The following is a 21776-nucleotide window of genomic DNA, read 5'->3' on the forward strand; positions in this document are numbered from 1 at the left end:
GCTTATGTTGAGGGGTGGGTGAAAGGAATAGCATCTGCCAGTTCTTTTGTTCCTAGAAGGATCTCTCCATGAATGCTACTTTTCTGGGATACACTCCAAGATGAACAAACAACTTCTCCACTGTGTTCCAGTGCTCCCACACAGTACAGCTGCGGGTTGTTTACCCCACCTTCTTTTCTAAGAGCAGCACATTGTCTTTTGGACTCTCCTTGTGCCAAGACTGCTGAGTTTTAAAACTCCAAACTTTAAGCCATGGTGGTCACAAGAACTCACAAAATTTAACTGGTGTGAGGTATTAATCTCATTGTAGTTTTCATTTGTATTTCCCCAATGTCTAAGTGATCTGGGGCATTTTTTCATATATTTGTTGGCTATTTGTATGTCTTCTTTGGAGATATGTCTGTTCATGTCTTCTGCTCATTTCTTGACTGGACTTTTTATTTTGTAGGTGTTGAGTTTGATAAGTATTTATAGATTTTGGATACTAGCCCTTTATATGATAAGACATTTATAAATATCTTCTCCTATTCCATTGTTGACAGTTTCCTTTTCTGTGCAAAAGCTTTTAATTTTGATGCTATCCCAATAGTTCATTTTTGCTCTTGTTGCCCTTTGATTTGAAGACGTGTAAGGCAAGAAGTTTCTGCAGCTGAAGTCAAAGAGGTTGCTGCTGTGTTCTTCTCTAGGATTTTAATGGATTTCCGTCTCACATTTAGGTCTTCCATCAATTTTGGGTTGATTTTTTTTGTATGGTTTAGGAAAGTGCTCCAGGTTCATTCTTCTGCATGTGGCTATCCAATTTTCCCAGCACCATTTATTGAAGAGACTGTCTTTTCCATTGGATATTCCTTCCTGCTTTGCAAAAGAGTATTTGACCATAAAGTTGAGCGTCAATTTATGGTTTCTGTATGGTGTTCCATTGATCTATCTGTCTGTTTCTATGCCAGTACCACACTATCTTGATGATTACAGCTGTGTATTACAGCTTGAGTCTAGAATTGTGATGTCTCCCACTCCCCCCCCCCTAACATTTGAGTGTGTTGCTGAATAACATTCTTTGTTTCTTTTCTGTTTGGATGATGTGTCCATCAATTTAAGTGCATTCTTAAAGTCCCCTACTATTGTTTTATTGCTATTGACTGGCTCCTTTATGTTTGTTATTTACTGTGTTATGTATCTAGGTGCTTCCCTTGGTTGCATAAGTATTTACAATTGTTATATCTTCTTGTTCAATTATCCCCTTTATAATTATATAGTGCCCCTTTTTTGTCTGTTATTATAGTCTGTATTTTAAATTTTGTTTTGTCCTATATAAATATTGCTACTCTGGCACTTTTGGACATTAATTTGCATGATAAATGTTTCTCATCCTCTCACTTTCATCTCCAAATGTCTTTAAGTCTAAAATGAATCTCTTTTAGGCAGCATATAGATGGGTCTTGGTTTTTTATCCACTCTGTCACCTCACTTCTTTATTTGATGGAATCAGTCCATTCACATTCAAAATATTTATTGATGGATATGTATTTTCTTGCCATTTTGTTACTTGTTCTCTGCATTTTTGCAGTTTTTCTCTGTTCTTTTCTTCTCTTACTCTCATGGTTTATTGTCTTTCTTTTGTGATAAAACTTGTATTACATTCTTTTTATTCTTCGAGATCTGTTACTTTCTTTTGAATTGTGGTTACCATTAGGCTTGTATATAACTTCTTATGTAAATAGTAGTTTTTATTATATTGGAGTTTTTTGCTTAAATTTGAAACCGTTTTTACTCCCAACATACATATTTTATGTATATGGTGTCATATTTTACATAATTTTATTTTGTGAGTTTCTTGACTGATTTTTACAAAAATATTTATTTTTACTGCTTTTGTGATTTTTTTTATTTTTACTTTTTTTTTTTACTTTTCATTATTTCACTTATTGTCTTTCCTTTCCATGCACAATATTACTTTTAATATTCCTTGTGTGGCTGGGTTAATCGTCATAAACTCCTTCAGTTTTCCTTGTCTGAGATACTTTTTATTTCTTCTTCTATTCTGAATGATAGCCTTACTGGATAAAGTATTCTTGGCTAGAGATTTTTCCCTTTCGGTACTTTGAGTATATAATACCCCTATCTTCTTGCTTGCAGAAATTCTGCTGAAAAATCTGTTGAGAGCCTTATGCATATTCCCTTGTATGCATTTGTCTTGTTTTCTCTTGCTGTTTTTATTTTTTTCTTTATCCCTACTTGTTACCATTTTAATTATGTGTCTTAATGCAGGCATCCTTGAGTTGATTTTGGGGTGGGCGATCTCTGTGACTGCTGAATCTGGATATTGGTTTCTCTATTCAGAATAAGGATGTTTTCAGTTATTGTTTCTTCAAATAATTTTTCTGTGCTTTTTCTTTCTGTTTTTGTGGGATCCTTATAAGGGGAATGTTATGCTTGATGTAATCCCTGAGTTTCCTAAGACTATTCTCAATTTGCATATTTTGTTGTACCTCTCATTTGCTCAGCTTGATTGCTTTCCATTAATCTGTCTTTCACATCATGACTTTGTTCCTCTGCTTCCTCTAGTCTTTTATTTATTCCATCAAGTATATTTTAAAATTTGGGTATTGAGTTCTTCATCTCTGATCATTGTATCTCTCTGTTAAGGATCTCATGATGTCCTCCACTCTTTTCTCAAGTCCATTGAGTAACTTTATGATTGTTACTTTAAATAGTCTTTCTGCCATATTATTTATATCCATTTCACTTAGGTCTATTGCTGTGATTTTGCCCTGCTTTTTCATTTAGGGCATATTCCTATGTTTCTTCATTTTCTCTAAATCTCTGTATCTTTTTTTCTGTATTAGGAATGTTACCTATGTCTCCTGCTCTTGAAGGTAATGGTCTTATGAAGAAAAGGTCCTGTAGTGTCCTGCAATGCAGCGTCTCCTGTCCTTCAGGATCTGGTGCCTCAGTGGGAGTCTCCTATGTGTATTTCATGTGTCCTGTTGTTCAGTTCTGGCTTCTTTCTCCTTGAGTCAAGTTGTCTACAGAGACTCTCTTTGCCTGTTGCAGGCATTGTTTGGTCACCAGCTAGGGGAGTCACATTTTAACAAGTTATAAACTAGTCTGATTTCAAACTGCCACCTGCCACCACTGCTGCTGGAATTGAAGCCCTGTAAAAGGCAGTAGTTGGGAAAAATGGTGCTGGGGAGATTTGCACAGGTCTTCTGTGGGAGGGACTTCTCAGTGCCAGAAGTGAGGCAAATATGGCTGGAACGTGTGGATCTGCCAAAGTGCATGGTTATATGGCTTGGTGTAAGCAAGTTAGATAGTGAGTGTTGGCACCATGCTAGTTTCAACAGGTGACCATGAATTTATGCTTAGGAGCTGTAGAGGGAAATAATATGTGGTAGCTTCGTTATTCCTAGAGAAAGTCTCAGTGACCCCTGCTTCTCTTGGACACATTAAAATGTGTAAATAACTCTCCCTTTCATCTGCTCCCTGCATTTTTCAAACTGCTGCTTCCAGGCTGTATCTCTACTAGCTGTTTGTCATGCTGTCTCTTTAAGGGCAAGAACTCAGCTTCCTAATGCCCTCCTCTGTAGTATGTCAGAGAAGAGCCCACTGATTCTTAAAATTTCAAGCTCTAAGACCAACTGGTTGCAAGAAATAACAAAATTCAATCCCTCTCACTTTTAAAGCCACATGTTATGGGGATTTGCCTTCTTTGCACAGCCTCCTTGCTAAGATAATCTGTATTTTTCTTTTCTCTGTAACCCCGGCTCCCTTCCAACGATGAACAGCCATGTTCCCTTTTGCTCTGAAACCACATTCTCACCTTCCCTACCTTTTTTGTATGTGGCATGTTCTCTACTTCAGTAGTGGAATTTGTTCTACTGGTGTTCCAGACATTTTTCTAGTTATTTACCCTGCTATGTATGTATCTAGTTTCATCCATAAGACAAGGCAAGCTTAGGATACTTACTTCACTCTGACATCTTTCTAGCCTCCTCTCCTATTGTTTGGTTTATTTAAGAATATCATATTAGTAGAATTATAGAGAATGTAGCCTTTAGGGTTTTTTTAAAATTTTATTTACTGAAGTTTGATTTGTCAACATATACTATAACAACCAGTGCTCATCCCATCAAATGTTCTCCTTAATGCCCATCACCCAGTTACCCCAACACCCCATGCACCTCCCCTTCTGCAGCCCGTTGTTTGTTTCCCAGAGTTAAGAGACTCTGATGATTTGTGTCCCTCTCTAATGTTCCCCATCCCCTAATAATCCCTTTCACTATTTTTTATATTCCCTGTATGAGTGAGCCTATATAATGATTGTCCTTCTCTGATTGACTTACTTCACTCAGCGTAATACCCTCCAGTTCCATCCACATCAAAGCAAATGGTGGGTATTAGTCCTTTCTGATGGTTGAGTAATATTGGAGTGTATACATATACCACATCTTCTTTATCCATTCAACAGTCGAATGACATCAGGACTCCTTCCACAGTTTGGCTATTGTGAACATTGCTGCTATGAATGTTGGGGTGCAGGTGGACCAACGTTTCACTACATTTGTATCTTTGGGCTAAATCCCCACTAGTGCAATTGCTGAGTCATAGGGTAGCTCTATTTTTAACTTTTTGAGGAACCTACAAACTGTTTTCCAGAGGGGCTGCACCAGTTTCCATTCCTGCCAACAGTGCAAGAAGGTTCCCCCTTCTCCACATCCTCTCCTACATTTGTTGTTTCCTGTGTTAATTTTAGCCATTCTCACTGTTGTGAGGTGGTATCTCATTGTAGTTATGATTTGTAGTTCCTTGATGGCAAGTGATGCAGAGCATTTTCTCATGTGCTTGTTGGCCATGTCTTTATCTTCTTTGGTGAAATTTCTGTTCAGGTCATCTGCCCAGTTCATGATTGGATTGTTTGTTTCTTGGGTGTTTCATTAGTTCTCTATAGATATTGGATACTAGCCCTTTATCTGAAATGTCACTTGCAAATATCTTCTCCCATTCTGTAGGTTGTATTTTAGTGTTGCTGTATGTTTCTTTTGCTGTGCACAAGATTTTTATCCTGATTAAGTCATAGTTCATTTTTGTTTTTGTTTCCTTTGCCTTTATAGATATATCTTGAAAGAAGTTACTGTGGTTAAGTTCAAAAAGGTTGTTGCCTGGGTTCTCCCCTAGGATATTGATGGATTCTTGTCTCACATTTAGATATTTCATCCATTTTGAATTTATCGTTGTGTGTGGTGTAAGGGAATAGTCTAGTTTCATTATTTTGCACATGGCTGTCCTATTTTTCCAACACCATTTATTTAATAGATTGTATTTTTTCCAGGGGATATTCTTTCCTGCTTTGTTGAAAATTAATTAACCATAGAGTTGAGGGCCCATTTCTGGGTTCTCTATTCTGTTCTGTTGATCTAGGTGTCTGTTTTTGTGCCAGTACCATGCTGTCTTGATGATCACAGCTTTGTACTACAGCATGAAATCAGGCAATGTGATGCTTCAGCATTCTTTTTCTTTTTCAATATTTGTCTGACTCTTCAGGGTCTAAATCTTAAGGTCCTTTGTTCTAACGCTGTGAAGAAAGTCCAAGAAATTATGATAAGGATTGCATTGAACATCTAAATTGCTCTGGGTAGCATAGACATTTTCACAATATTAATTCTTCCAATCCATGAGCATGGAATGTTTTTCCATCTATTTTTGTCTTCCTCAATTACTTTCAGAAGTGTTCTGTAGTTTTTAGGGTATAAGTCCTTTACCTCTTTGGTTAGGTTTATTCCTAGGTATCTTATGATTTGGGGTGTAATTATACATGAGATTTATTCCTTAATTTCTTTCTTTGGTCTCATTGTTCCTGTATAGAAATACCACTGATTTCTGCGCACTCATTTTGTATCCTGCCACATTGTTGAATTGCTATATGAGTTCTAGCAATTTTGGGATGGAGTCTTTTGGGTTCTCCATATACAGTATCATGCCCTTTGCAAAGAGGGAGAGTTTGACTTCTTCTTTGCCAATTTGAATGCCTTTTATTTCTTTTTATTGCCTGATTGCTGAGGCTAGGACATCAAGTACTATGTTGAACAGTAGTGGTGAGAGTGGACATCCCTGTCATGTTCCTGATCTTAAGGGAAAGGCCCTCAGCTTTTCCACTTTGAGAATGATATTCACTGTGGGCTTTTCATAAATGGCTTTTAAGATATTGAGGAATGCCCCTCTATCCCTACACTTTGAAAAATTTTAATCAGGAATGCATGCTGTATTTTGTCAAATGCTTTCTCTGCATCTAATGAGAGGGTCATATTGTTCTTGTTTTTTCTCTTATTGATGTGACCTATCATGTTGATTGTTTTACTAATACTGAACCACTCTTCAATCCCAGGGATAAATCCCATTTGGTCATGGTGAATAATCTTCTTAATGTACTGTTGGATCCTATTGGTTAATATGTTTTTAAGAATATTTGCATATGTGTTCATCAGGGATATTGATCTCGAATTCTCCTTTTGGTGACATCTTTGTCTGGTTTTGAAATCAAGGTAAAGCTGGCCTCATAAAACAAGTTTGGAAGTATTCTGTTCCTTTCTATCCTTTGAAACAGCTTTAGTAGAATGGGTATTCTTCTTTAAAAGTTTGGTAGAATTCCCCTGGGAAGCCATCTGGCCCTGGATTTTTGTGTCTTGGGAGGTTTTTTGATGACTGCTTCAATTTCCTTCCTGGTTATTGGCATGTTCATGTTTTCTGTTTCTTCCTGTTCCTGTTTTTGTAGTTTGTGGTTTTCCAGAAATGCATCCATTTCTTCTAGATTGCCTAATTTGTTGGCATATAGCTGCTCATAACACGTTATTAAAATTGTTTGTATTTCTTTGGTAATGGTTGCGATCTTTCCTCTTTCATTTGTGATTTTATAAATTTGAGTCCTCTTTTGTTAATAAGGCTGGCTAATGGTTTATCTATCTTATTAATTCTTTTAAAAACCAACTCCTGGTTTTGTTGAATGGTTCTACAGTTCTTGTCTCTATTTCATTGAGTTCTGCTCAAATATTTATTATTTCTCTTTTTCTGTTTGCTGTAAGTTTTACTTGGTGTTCTTTCTCCAGTTCTTTATGTACAAGGTTAGCTTGTGTATTTGAGTTTTTTCCCAGTTTTTGAGGGAGGCTTGTATTGACAGGTGTTTCCCTTTTATGACTGCTTTTACTGCATCCCAAATATTTTGGTTTTATCTTCATTTTTCTTAGCTTCCATGAGTCTTTTGAATTCTTCTCTAATTACCTGGTTGACCCACTCATCTTTTGGTAGGATGATCTTTAACCTCCACGTGTTTGAATTTCTTCCAAATTTCTTCTTGTAATTGAATTCAAGTTTCAAAGCTTTATGGTCTGAAAATATGCAGGGGACAATCCCAATCTTTTGGTATTGGTTGACACCTACTTTGTGACCAGTATGTGGTCCATTCTGGAGAAAGTTCCTTGTGCACATGAGAAGAATGTGCATTCATTTGCATTAGGAAGTAATGTTCTGTATATATTTGTGAAATCTGTTTCATCCACTGTATCATTCCAGGCCTTGTTTCTTTGGTGATGTTCTACTTAGAAGATCTGTCATTTGCAGAATGGCCATGTTGAATCTTCTACTATTAGTATATTATTTTCTAAATATCTCTTTATTTTGGGTTATTAATTGATTGATTGATTTGGCATCTGCCACATTAGGAGCATAAATATTCATGATTATTAGGTCTTCTTGTTGGGTAGGCCCTTTAAGTATGATATAGTGTCCCTCTTCATCTCTTACTATAATCTTTGATGTAAACTTTAAGTTATCTGATATGAGGATCATACCCCAGCTTTATTGTGAGGACCATTTGAAAGGTAAATGGTTCTCCACCCCTTCATTTTCAGGCTGGAACTGTCCTTAGGTCTACATTGAGTCTCTTATAGACAGCATATAGATGGGTCTTGCTTTTTTTATCCAGTCCAATACCCTGCATTTTTTGATAGAATCATTTAACCAATTCATGTTCAGAGTAAGTATTGAAAGATATGAATTTAGTGCATTGTAATACCTATTCAGTCCCTGTTTTGTGGATTATTTCTTTGGGCTTCCTCTTTCTTTTATAGGGTTCCCCCTTAATATTTCTTGCAGAGCCAGGTTGGTCCTCACATATTCTTTCAGTTATGTCTATCCTGGAAGCTCTTTATCTCTCCTTCTATTCTGAATGACAGCCTTGCTGGATCATGTATCTTTGGGTGCATGTTCTTCTCATTTAGTACCCTTTATATATCATGCCAGGCCCTTCTGGCCTGCCAGGTCTGTGTGGAGTGGTCTTATGTTAATCTGATATTTCTCCCCATATAATTTAAGAATCTCTTGACTCACACTGCTTTAAGAAACTTTTCTTTATCTTTAAAATTTGCAAGTTTCACTATTAAATGCTAAGGTGCTGAACGGTTTTTATTGATTTTGTGGGGGTGTCCTCCCTATCTCTTGGGTCTGAATGCCTAATTCCTTCCACAGATTTGGAAAGTTCTAAGCTATGATTTGCTCAAGTATTTGTGGTCCTCTCTCTCTCTCTCTCTCTTAACCTCTTCTGGAATCCCCAGTATATGTATATTCTTCCTTCTCAAGCAATAATTAATTTCCCTAAGCCTTTGCTCAAGGGCTTTTAAATGTTTTTTATTCCTTTTATCCTCAGCTACCTTCCTATCATCAGCTTCTGTGCTACTTACTGTTTCTTCCACCTCATTAACCCTAACAGAATATCCAGTTTGGATTTTATCTCATTTAATTTTTTTAAATTTATTTTTTATTGGAGTTCAATTTGCCAATATATAGCATATCACCAGTTCCCATCACACAGTAACCCAATCCCTCACATACCTCCCTTTCCACTACCCCTTGTTCATTATCCAGAGGGAGGAATCTCCCATGTTCTGTCACTATCACTGATATTTTCACTCATTTTCTCTATTTTCCCCTTTATTCCCTTTCACTATTTTTTATATTCCCGAAATGAATGAGACCATATAATGTTTGTCCTTCTCCGAATGACTTACTTCAATTAGCATAATACCCTCCAGTTACATCCATGTCGAAGAAAATGGTAGGTATTTGTCGTTTCTAATGGCTGAGTAATATTCCATTATATATATATCTACCACATCTTCTTTATCCATGTATCTTAGGATGGGCACAGAGGTTTCCTCCACAGTTTGGATATTGTGGACATTGCTGCTATAAGCATTAGGGAGCAGGAGTGCCAACGTTTCACTGCAACTGTATCTTTGGGGCAAATCACCAGCACTGTAATTACTGGATTATAGGGAAGTTCTATTTTTATCTCTTTGAGGAACTTCCACACAGTTTTTCAGAAAGCTGTACCGGTTCACAATCCCAACAGTGCAAGAAGGTTCCCCTTTCTCCACATCCTCTCCAACATTTGTTGTTTCCTGCCTTGTTAATTATCCCCATTCTCACTGGTGTGAGGTGGTATCTCATTGTGGTTTTGATTTGTATTTCCCTGATGGCCAGTGATGCGGAGCATTTTCTCATGTGCATGTTGGCCATGTCTATGTCTTCCTCTGTGAAATTTCTGTTCATGTCTTTGCCCATTTCATGATTGGATTCTTTGTTTCCTTGCTGTTGAGTTTAATAAATACTTTATATATCTTGGATACTAGCCTTTCTCTTATACGTCTTTTGCCAATATCTTGTCTCATTCTGTAGGTTGTCTTTTAGTTTTGTTGACTGTTTCTTTTGCTGTGCAGAAGCTTCTTATCTTGATGAAGTCCCAATAATTCATTTTTGCTTTTGTTTCCCTTGACTTCATGGATGTATCTTGCAAGAAATTGCTGTGCCCAAGTTCAAAAATGGTGTTGCCTGTGTTCTCCTCTAGGAATTTAATGGATGCTTGTCTTGCATTTACATCTTTCATCCATTTTGAGTTTATCTTTGTGTATGGTGTAAGAGAATGGTCTAGTTTCAGTCTTCTGCATGTGGCTGTCCAATTTTCCCAGCACCATTTATTGAAGAGACTCTTTTTTCCACTGGATAGTCTTTCCTGCTTTGTTGAATGTTAGTTGACCATAAAGTTGAGGGGGCATTTCTGGATGCTCTATTCTTTTTCACTGATCTATGTGTTTGTTTCTGTGGCATTACCACACTGCCTTGATGATCACAGATTTGTAGTACAACCTGAAATGTGGCATTGTGATGCCCCTAACTCCGGTTGTCTTTTTCAATGTACCCCTGGCTATTAAGGGTCTTTTCTGATTCCACCCAAATCTTAAGATGATTTTGTTCCAACTCTGTGAAGGAATTCCATGGTATTCTGATAAGAATTGCATTAAATGTGTACACTGCCCTGGGTAACACTGACATTTTCACAATATTAATTCTTTCAATCCATGAGCATGGAATATTTTTCCATCTCTTTGTGTCTTCCTAAGTTCTTTCAGAAGTGTTCTGTAGTTTTTAGGTTATAGATCCTTTACCTCTTTCGTTAGGTTTATTCCCAGGGATCTTATGCTTTTGGGTGCAATTGTAAATGGGATTGACTCATAAATTTCTCTTTCCTCAGTCTCATTGTTAGTGTGTAGAAATGCCATTGACTCCTGAGCATTGATTTTGTATCCTGCCATACTGCTGAATTGCTGTATGAGTCCTAGAAATTTTATGGGGAAGTCTTTCGGGTTTCCTACATACAGTATCATGTCATCTGCAAAGAGAGAGAGTTTAACTTCTTCTTTGCCAATTTGAATGCCTTTTAGTTTTTTGGGGGGCCTGATTGCTGAGGCTAGGACTTCTAGTACTATGTTGAATAGCAGGGGTGAGAGTGGACATCCCTGTCTTGTTCTTTATCTTAGGGGAAAGGCTCCCAGTGTTTCCCCATTGAGAATGATATTTGCCGTGGGCTTTTGGTAGATGGCTTTTAAGATGCTGAGGAATGTTCCCTCTATCCCTACACTCTGAAGAGTTTTGATCAGGAATGGATGCTGTGTGTTGTCAAATGCTTTCTTTGCTTTTATGGAGAGGATCATATGGTTCTTGTTTTTTCTCTTGCTGATATGATCTATCACATTGATTGCTTTACCAGTGTTGAACTAGCCTTGCATCACGGGGATAAATCCCACTTGGTAATGGTGAAGAATCTTCTTAATGTACTGTTGGATCCTATTGGCTGGTATCTTGTTGAGAATTTTTGCATCTGTGTTCATCAGGGATATTGGTATCTAATTCTCCTTTTTGCTGAGGTCTTTGTCTGGTTTTGGAATTAAGATGATACTGGCCACATAAAACGAGTTTGTAAGTATTCCATCTCTTTCTATCTTTCAGAACAGCTTTAGTAGAATAGGTATGGTTTCTTCTTTAAATGTTTTATAGAATTCCCCTGGGAAGCCATTTGACCCTGGACTTTTGTGTTTTGCGAGGTTTTTGATGACTGCTTCAAATTCCTCCCTGGTTATTCATCTGTTCCCTTTTTCTATTTCTTCCTGTTCCAGTTTTGGTAGTTTGTGGCTTTCCAAAAATGTGTCTATTTCTTTAGATTACCTAATTTATTGGCATACAGTTGCTCATTATATGTTTTTAAAATCATTTGTATTTCCTTGGTATTGGTGGTGATCTCTCCTTTCTCATTCATGATTTGATTAATTAAAATTTTTTCTCTTTTGTTTTTCATAATGCCGGCTAATGACTTATCTATCTTATTAATTCTTTCAAAGAACCAACTCCTGGTTTTTTTGATCTGTTCCACAGTTCTTCTGGTCTCTATTTCATTGAGTTATGCTCCAGTCTTCATTGACTCTCTTCTCTGCTGGGTATAGGTTTTATTTGCTATTCTTACTCCAGTTCCATTAGGTGCAAGGTTGCCTGGTGTATTTGAGTTTTTTCCAGTTTTTTGCGGGATGCTTGTATTGCGATGTATTTCCCCCTCAGGACTGCTTTTGCTGTATCCCAAAAGATTTTGAACAGTTGTATCTTCGTTCTCATTAGTTTCCATGAATATTTTTAATTCTTTCCTAATTGCCTGGTTGACCCTTTCATCTTTTAGCAGGATGGTCCTTAACCTCCACGTGTTTGAAATCCTTCCAAACTTCTTCTTGCGATTTAGTTCTATGTATAAAGTATTATGATCTGGAAATATGCATGGAACAATCCCAATCTTTTGGTATTGGTTAAGCCCTGTTTTGTGACCCACTATGTGGTCTATTCTGGAGAAAGTTCCATGTGCACTTGAGAAGAATGTGTATTCAGTTGAGTTTGGATGTAAAGTTCTGAAAATATCTGTGAAATCCTCTGGTCCAGTGTATCATTTAAAGCTCTCGTTTCTTTGGAGATGTTGTGCTTAGAAATCTGTCGATTGTAGAAAGTGCTGCATTCAAGTCACTAAGTATAAGTGTATTATTATCTAAGTATGTCTTAACTTTGGTTATTAACTGATCGATATACTTGGCAGCTCCCACATTCGGGGCATAAAAATACATGATTGTTAGGTCTTATTGTTGGCGAGATCCTTTAAGTATGATATAGTGTCCCTCTTCATCTGTTACTACAGTCTTCGGGATAAACTTTAATTTATCTTATATAACGATGGCTACCCCTGCTTTCTTTTGAGGACGATTTGAAAGTTACATGGTTCTCCAACCTTTCATTTTCAGGCTGGAGGTGTCTTTAGGTCTCAAATGAGTTTCTTGTAGACAGCAAATAGATGAATCTTGCTTTTTTATCCAGTCTAAGACCCTGCACCTTTTGATGGGGTCATTAAGCCCATTCACGTTCAGAGGTACTATTGAAAGATATGAATTCAGTGTCATCATGATACCTGTTCAGTCCCTGTTGTTGTGGATTGTTTCCTTGGACTTCCTCATTCTTTTACAGAGTCCCCCTTAATATTTCTTGCAGAGCCAGTTTGGTGGTCACATATTGTTTCAGTTTCTGTCTATCTTGGAAGCTCTTTATCTCTCCTTCTATTTTGAATGAGAGCCTTGCTGGATAAAGTATTCTTGGCTGCAGGTTCTTCTCCTTTATGACCCTGAATATATGTTGCCTTCCCTTTCTGGCCGGCCAGGTCTCTGTGGAGAGGTCTGCTGTTATCCTAATGCTTCTCCCCATAAAAGTTAGGGATTTCTTTTCTCTTGCTGCTTTAAGGCTTTTCTCTTTATCTTTGGAATTTGCAAGTTTCACTATTAAATGTTGACGTGTTGAGAGGTTTTTATTAATTTTAGGCGGGATCTCTCTATCTCCTGGATCTGAATACCTGTTTCCCTTCCCAATTTAGGGAAGTTCTCAACTATGTTTTTTTCAAATACACATTCTGGACCTCTGTGCCTTTTGGCGCCCACTGGAACCCCAATTACATGTAGATTTTTCCTTCTGAGGCTGTCATTTATTTCCCTTAACTCATCCTCATGATCTTTTAATTGCTTTTCTCTTTTTTCCTCAGCTTCCTTCCTTGCCATAAACTTGCCTTCTATGTCATTCACTCATTCTTGTTCCTCATTAACCCTCGTCTTTAGGACCTTCAGTTTGGATTGCATCTCCTTTAATTGATTTTGAATTTTGGCCTGATTAAGTCTAAATTCTGCAGTCATGAAGTCTCTTGAATTCTTTTTGCATTTTACAGAGCCACCAGTAACTTCATAATTGTGCTTCTGAATTAGCTTTCTGACTTCGAATTGTAATCCAAATTCTTTAACTCTGTGGGAGAGAGTACTATTTCTGATTCTTTCTTTTGTGGTGAGTTCTTATTTCTAGTCATTTTGCTCAATTCAGAGTGGCTAAAAACAAGTTGTATTAGGAAAAGGAAGGGAAAAAAAAGAGAAAAACAGGGGGGAAACAAAGAACAAAAACAAAAACACAAAACAATACAAGAAAGATAAAGAAAAAGGAAAAACAAGAAGGGTTATCCTCTGATTCTATATACTACAAGTCCCTCGACTTCCCCTGGACCTTTCCAGCACTGCTCAGCCAAGAACTTGCTCTTCCCCTGTCCTTCCAGCTGGTCTTCTGGGGTGGGGCCTGCTGTGCTGATTCTCAGGTGTGTGCACCTGGGGGAGCTGCCCTGCTCCCTGCCAGGTGCACGGCTCAGTGGGAGCTGTTTATCCCGTGAGGCCCCTGTTCCCTGGAAGCTCTGCTCCATCCCATGCACAAGGTCACACAGGGAGGAACAACCACAGCTGTGGCGGCCAGATCTCCAGCCCTGGATTCACCTCCGGCAGTAGCTACTGCAGTCTCCCAGTCCATACTGGCCTGGATGCTCCAGGGGCGGGGTCTCTGATCTTTACAGCTCAGGGCTGGTGGTAGCAGGAGTGTCCTCACTGTCCTGTGCCCTCCAGGCCTCCCCGTATCCCGGGGGAGAGTGCAGGATCCTGGACTCTGTCCCCCTGCGGCCGGGGCTCCGGGGCCTGGGCGGCTGGAATCGTACTCATGGGGCCACTCATCCCCTTCCATGCAGAGCCCCCGCCTGAGCCCTCACCTGAGCCACTCCCGAGGCCTCACCCGGCACGTGTTCCAGCCCTTTAGGGAGCTCGGCGGGTGGTGGGTGGCTCGCTCTCCCGCGGGGCGCACTTCCTCTGTTAGTGACCCTGGGAAACTGGGGGCTCCACTGCCCCTCCTGTGGTCCTGCCTGAGTTCCCTGGGAGCGCCTTTCTGTCTGGGAAGATTTGTAAAGTTCATGCTTCTCCGGGTCTGGCTTTCCTGTCCTGGAGGCTCTCGCTGCCCGACCTTAGCTGGTCTCCTCCCGGGGGCCCCTCCCCTACTGGATGTTTTTTTATTTATTTATTTTCTATCTCCCTACCTTGATGGATGCATGAACTCTTCTCACTGTGGCATTCCAGCTATTCTCTCTTTCAATCTCAGGCCTAATTCGTAGGTTTTCAGGATGATTTGAACCTTATCTAGGTAAGGTGGTGGAGACAGTTGACTTGGGGACCCAACTCCTCTGCCCTCTTGCCCCGCCCTCATTCAATTTATTTTTAATTTCGCCCTGATTAGATCCTAATTCTGCAGTAAGGAAGTCTCTAGAGTCCTTTATGCTTTTTTTTTCCCAGAGCCACCAGTAGCTTTATAATCATACTTCTGAATTGAATTACTAACATCATATTGAAATCCAAATTCTGAAACTCTGTGGCAGAGAATACTGTTTCCCGTACTTTATTTTGTGGTGAAATCTTCCTTCTAGTCTTTTTGTCTATTAGAGAGTGGCTGTATGAGTGGTCTGAGTCAAAATTATCAACCACAACCTAAGTAAAATACACCCTAGATGACTCCAAAGAGGTCAGACTGGAACATAAAAGAATAAAAAGAACAGAACAAAGAAAAACAAAATGACCACTAAAGTGAAAACCAATTTTCAAATCATAGTAGTAAAAATAAAAAGCTAAAAACCAAAAAGAAAGAAGAAGAAAAAAGAAAAAAGAAAAAAAAGTAAAGAAAAGAGGAAAAAGAGAAATAGAAAAAGGGAGGATGGTGGTGGTGAGTAAGTGGTAGCGGAGAGAAAATCTAGACTCCTTGAGGGGGTTCCAGAGGGTGATCCTATTGGTTCTGAGTGTTTTGTTCCTTATGTTAGAAGATGCTCAATCCAAAATTTATATAAACCAGCCATACTTATATAAAGACCCAACACTGACCACCAAAACATAAACAAGATAAAAAGGGGGGGGGGGGCAGAATGGGAGATAATATAATTTCACATAATGAACCAAAACAGAACCACTTGGTTCTGGGTGTATGTTGGTCATGTTTTAGGAGATACTAATTTCCACTATTGTGAAACAAAATGAGGCAGAAAAAGCAAAAAAACAAAGCAAATACTCATATGTCATATATCTCCCAAAATTAAATTGAATACATTGAACAGAATCCAGAAGTGAAAAATATATCTAAGATATGTAATTGTAGAAATGTGAAAGTCAAAAAGGAAAAAAAAAACCTTAAAAATGAAGAGCTGGTAAAATATTATAGTTGAAGTGAAATTGGCAATTTCTAGTTTGCTATAAAAATGAGTCATAATGGGGATCCCTGGGTGGCGCAGCGGTTTAGCGCCTGCCTTTGGCCCAGGGTGCGATCCTGGAGACCTGGGATCGAGTCCCACGTCAGGCTCCCGGTGTATGGAGCCTGCTTCTCCCTCTGCCTGTGTCTCTGCCTCTCTCGCTCTCTCTGTGTGTGACTATCATAAAAAAAAAAAAAAGTCATAATGGAAGAAGAAAAAAAAACTAAGAAAAAAAAAAAAACGGACCCTCTAGTTTTATATAGTATTTTCCCTCAGTTCTGGAGTTTTCCAGTGCTGCTTGGTCAATAAATTGGTCTTCCCTTGTTCTTCCAGCTAGTCTTCTGGGGGAAAGTTATGCTGTGCTAATTCTCAAGTTTCTGTGCCTAGGCAGAGATGCCCCACCCCTTGCCAGGTGCTGGACTCAGTATGAGCTGTTTATCCTGTGAGGCCTTTGTTCCCTAGAGGCCCTGCCTCTTCCAGGCACAAGGTGAATCAAAGGGGGAAAACAACAATGGCGACAAACAGATTTCCAGCTCTGGAGTCCAGCTCTCTGCGGGTAATTTCAGTCTCCCAGTCCGCACTGGCCTAGATGCTCCCGGGGCCGATTCCAGTGCACTGATTGGCACAGCTCACAGGGCACCCAGCGACAGGAGAGTTCTCACTGTCCTGTGCCCTCCTCGCTTCTGCCTGTCCCAGGGGGAATGCATCATGGGCTTTGTGTGTTTGGGCTTCTTGTGCCATTGGACTGTGCTCCAGGGGACCGCCTCTCCGAAAGGGAATGGGGCACAGCCACCTCCAAACAGAGCAGCCTCGCCTAACTGACTGGCTTCTCCCAAATGCCCCAGAGGGCTGCAGCGCTCCAACCCTTTACCTATATCTGACCAAGGTTTGCGTTGAGATTTCCCCTGGTCTACCCTCCCCTTATAGTGACTTCGGGAATCTTCGGGCTTCACTGTCCCTCCTGCAATTCTGCCCGATTTCCCTGCTTAGCACTTTTCCATCAGGGAAAACTCTGGCATGGATTTTTAAAGTTCTCCCTTCTCCAGGGATGGACTTTCCTGCCCTGGAGGCTTTCCTGATCTGCTTTAGCAGGGCTACTCACGGTTCCCCTCCCCCACAATTTATTCTTTTTCATTTTTTTTTTTCACCTTCCTACCTTGTTAGAAGCGAAAAATTTTCTCTCTGTAGCACTCCAGCTGTTCTCTCTTAAAATCTCAGGTCAACGAGCAGTCGGTGGCTCAGCGGTTTAGTGCTGCCTTTGGCCAGGGTGTGATACTGAGGACCTGGGATTGAGTCCCACATCGGGCTCCCTGCGTGGAGCCTGCTACTCCCTCTGCTTCTGTCTCTGTCTCTCTCTGCATCTCTCATGAATAAATAAATAAAATATTAAAAAAACAGAGAAAGAAATCTCAGTTCGAATTCATAAGTAAGTGTTCGGAATATTTTGAAAGTTATCTAGGTAAGTTTGTGGGGCCAGATGAGTTGAGACAGCTACTTCACCATCTTGCCCCTCCCTAGAATGTAGCGTTTTGACAATGTTATTGAATGGATTCATAGTCTTTTCTTTTTAGTTTTTTCATAGTTTATTCTTTTTAAATTTCTGAGTCATATTCAACTCTGCATGTACTACACTGTGTTTACTCATTTATTCATGGGTTTCCAGAGGTATTTGTGTTGTTCCTGGTGTCTCATAATTATGAATAAATTAGCTATAAACATCATTGTATTGGTTTTTGTGTGAAGTAGAATATTTATTCTACATGGGAAAATACATGTTAATGGGATTACCAGATCGCATGGTAAGTACATGTTCAAGTTTTTAAGAAACAACCTTTTTTTTTTCTCAAGTGACTGTATTATTTTGCATTTTTATATGCAGTGTATAAGAGCTCCGATTGGTTCCATAAATTCATAAGCCCTTAGTATATCATTAAAAATTATTTAAACCATTTAGGTGTATAGAGATATCTCATTGTGTTTCTCACCTGCTTTTCCATGAAAACTGAAAATGATTATTTTGTGTGCTCATTTGCCATCCATATATTTTGTTAAGTGTTTATTAATATATTTCCTCCTGTTTGTAAGTTTATTGTTTGTATGTTATTGATATCTGAATGTTCTTTTTATATTTTGGTTATGAGTCCTTTATCAGACATATGTTTTGTAAATATTTTCTCCTAATATGTATCATGTCTTTCTTTTTTATTAAAAGAATTTATTTATTTATTTATTTATTTATTTATTTATTTATTTATTTATTTATGAGAGAGAGAGGCAGAAACATAAGCAAATAGAGAAGCAGGCTCCATGTAGGGATCCTGATGTGGGACTTGATCCCAGAACTCCAGGATCACGTGAAGCTGAAGGCAGACACTCAACTGCTGAGCCACCCAGGCGTACCTGTAGCTTGTCTTTTCATTACCTTGGCAATGTCTTTTGGAGAAAAGTTTTTTTTTTTTTATAATGTCCATTATTTATTTTTATTCTCCTGTGAATATAATTTTGTTAAATATTTATAAATATTTTCCTAATCCAGCCACATAATTTTCTCTTTGCTTTCTTCTATTAGTTTTATGATTGTTGGTTGCTGAAACATTTTGAGACAGTGTGTGTGTATATAATATTAGTTTTCAATCAAGTTTACCTTATGTTATGTTATTTTATTTATTTTGGATAGAGATATCCAATTCTTCCAGCACCATTAATGAAAAGACTATTGATTCTTCATCAATTTGCTTTGAACTTTTGTTTTAAATGAACTGCCTATTTATATGTAAATCTGTTTCTTGATTTGCATCATTTTTTAACAAAGAGAAATGCATTAAATATATAGGAAAATGTATGAGCAAAGGTATAGGGGGATAAGAGTAAAGTCCCACCCTTTTGGAATAGTAAAAATAACCTGATATGGGTTTAGTGGAAACACAAATAAAAGTATAGTAATTGGATTGTTAGATTGATATAAGGTTTTGGATTACCTTGAATATGATGTTCTCTTCTGATTTTCCTTTTCAGGCAACTTGTAACAATGTATTGACACAAACAGCGAAGTATTTTTTAAGGATCATCTCCATGACCATATAGAATATAATTGAGTATGTAATTAGACTGAAAAAGGGACAGCAGTTATCATAATTTCTGCAATCAAGGTAAGAAATGATGAAGGCCTGTATTAGGGCATTAGCAGTGACAAGGAAAATTTTTAAAAAATTGAAAAGAGGTATAGACATGAAACATTTCAGATTAAAATTTCCTGGGGTCTCTTAAGTGTGTAGTTAAGGGATTGAGGCTAACAGAGAAAAGAAATAAAAAACTAAAACCAACTCCACATTTTTGAATATGACTGGGAGTTAACATGTCATAATGCAATGTACTTGAGACAAATTCATTCAAATTCTGAATCTAACACCTAATGTCATATGAATATAAACAAGTGATAAAATACTATTCACATCCCTATATATAAAAGGAGAGTATTATCTGCCTCATAAACTTATGAGGAAAGATGAAATACCATTGATGCAATAGTAGATAATTAATATATTGTTGTAACTTTGAAAATTTCTGATCTGGGGCACCTGGCTGACTAATTTGATAAAACATGTGACTCTTGATCTTGGAGTTGTAAATTTGACACCACATTGGGTATACAGGTTACAGACAAAAATTAAATATTTTTTAAAAATAAAAAAATGGTTCTACAAACACACATAATAAAAATTATACATGTGGGAGAATAATGATATATATTTGGATTTGGACATGCTGATATCTAAATATCAATATGGCAGTATTCAAGGCAATTGAAAATACATGACAAAATCTTACAACAGAATTAGAAATGTGGATTCGTATTCATAGAAATGTGACAATTGAAATTTTAAGAGTGGTTTAATTTGCTTAGGTTGGGCAGGGGCCAGAGGCCAAGAAAAGACCTTGTGGCAGTAGTTTTAAGACAACTTTGACATAAGGGGAAAATGAACAAAGAAGAGTCAGTGAAGAATGAAAAACAAGTTAGAGGTGGAATAAGAAATAGAAGAGTGCACAGTCAATGAAAGTAAAGAGAAAGAAATTTTCAAAAAGTGGCTTGTCATTAGAGTGGTATATTCCAGATTTAGATTATGTGAAGTACTGAGAATAGGCTTTTGAATTTTTATTTAGGGTTTTCTAGCTGACTTCTGAGACAACAATTTCTGTAAGTGTGATAAAGGCAGAATTCAAAATCACATAGATGGAAATCTTATCTTAAAGTAAAATAAATGCATAACTTATTCTTTTCATATGTTTGTTGATAAAAGGAAGAAGATAGATTTAAAAATGTAAATTTAGGTATTAAGAATGATGACAGCAATGTTTTCTGTTTTGCTTTGTTTTGGTCGTTGTTGTTTGTTTGTTTGTTTTCATAGGCCCACTATATATTTGATGGTAGAAAGGAATGAAGAGAGTTTAGAGATGAAAAATGACTGAAGATGAGTGAAGAATCAAGGAAATATAAAATTAACCAAATAGCAGGGTTATTTTTCAAAGGAACATGTCCTCTTAAATAACATTAAAAAAACAGAAGATGAACATGGCTTAAAGATTTTAAAAAGGGAATTTAGGAATTTTGCAAGTTTTCAGAAAAGTATTTGATATTCTTATCCTTATGTTTGAAACAGATGAAAAGCTAAAAAAATCCCTCATCTTCAAAATCACTGATAAGTACTTTCAGTATATTTAATGATGCAAATGTTCACTCTATGACACTCTACTTATCCTTGAAACCAAGGGAATTTTAGTAATTTATACTACTTTTCTTTCCTCACACCCTCTTAACAGAGCCATCACTTGTCAGCTTCAACTATGCTATGTACATATCACCTGTAGAGAATAAAATGTATTGATAATGACATATCTTTATTGGTGTCACTGATTAACTCATAGGGCAACAATAATGAAATGCTATTTGAAGAGTGAGGTATAAAAGCTGCTAGCTGCTCACAAGCAGTAAGGTTTGACATAGTTAAGGAATCAAAACAGGAAGCTCAATTCAGAGTTGGAAGATTTAGTAAGAGTTTTTAATGAGCAAAATCAATACTTTAAATGATAGATAATACTTTGTATTACGCTCATCATATTTTTAAATATTTATTTATTTATGTATTTATGTATTTATTTATTTATTTATGAGAGAGAGAGAGAGAACAGCAGGGAAGTGCAGAAGAAGAGAATCTGAAGCAGAATCCATGCTAAACATGTAGCCTGACATGGGGCTGTATCTCATGACACTGAGATCATGACCTGAGCCACGACCAAGAGTCAGATGCTTAACTGACTGTGCCACACAGGTGCCTGAGCTTGTCATATTCCTTAAAAAGAACATTGTATATGAAATAAACATTCCTTAACTAAATTAAAAGAGACAGCCATGAGTTTTCTCACTCATTTTAAGAGTCTGTAATACAAATAATTGTGAACTAGGAAAATTAAGTAAGTGACTCAAGGTTTGGTCACACAGACAATACTACAGCTGATTTTCAAACTGCATATCCAGAAGTCTTTTCTTTAGAACACAGGTTAAGTGGAGTTTGATATTGTTTCACAGTTCTTGTACTCACTGAACATTTTAGTCAACACCACCACTCCCAGCTTCTCTTCCAACACTTTGGAACTTCAGACGATTTTTACTGGAAAGGGATATAAATCTATATTTTTATTGTTGCTACCTTTTCTTTCTGAGGAAAGAAACAATTCAGTATTAATTTCACTGGAAAAAACTCAATAGGAAATAATAAAATTATTCCCT

The 21776-nt window shown here is 37.7% G+C and overlaps 1 long non-coding RNA gene across 1 annotated transcript in view; it reads left to right on the top strand.

The window, feature by feature from the left end:
• Positions 1-20848, top strand: part of LOC144307768 (uncharacterized) — a 68920-nt gene extending 48072 nt beyond the window's left edge. Inside the window, exons 4-5 of the long non-coding RNA XR_013374485.1 lie at positions 19007-19140; positions 20398-20848. This is a non-coding gene — a long non-coding RNA (uncharacterized LOC144307768). The remainder of the gene's footprint in view (positions 1-19006; positions 19141-20397) is intronic.
• Positions 20849-21776: the final 928 nt, after the last annotated feature.

This window comes from Canis aureus, chromosome X (genome assembly GCF_053574225.1).
Source record: "Canis aureus isolate CA01 chromosome X, VMU_Caureus_v.1.0, whole genome shotgun sequence".
Taxonomy (NCBI): Eukaryota; Metazoa; Chordata; class Mammalia; order Carnivora; family Canidae; genus Canis; species Canis aureus.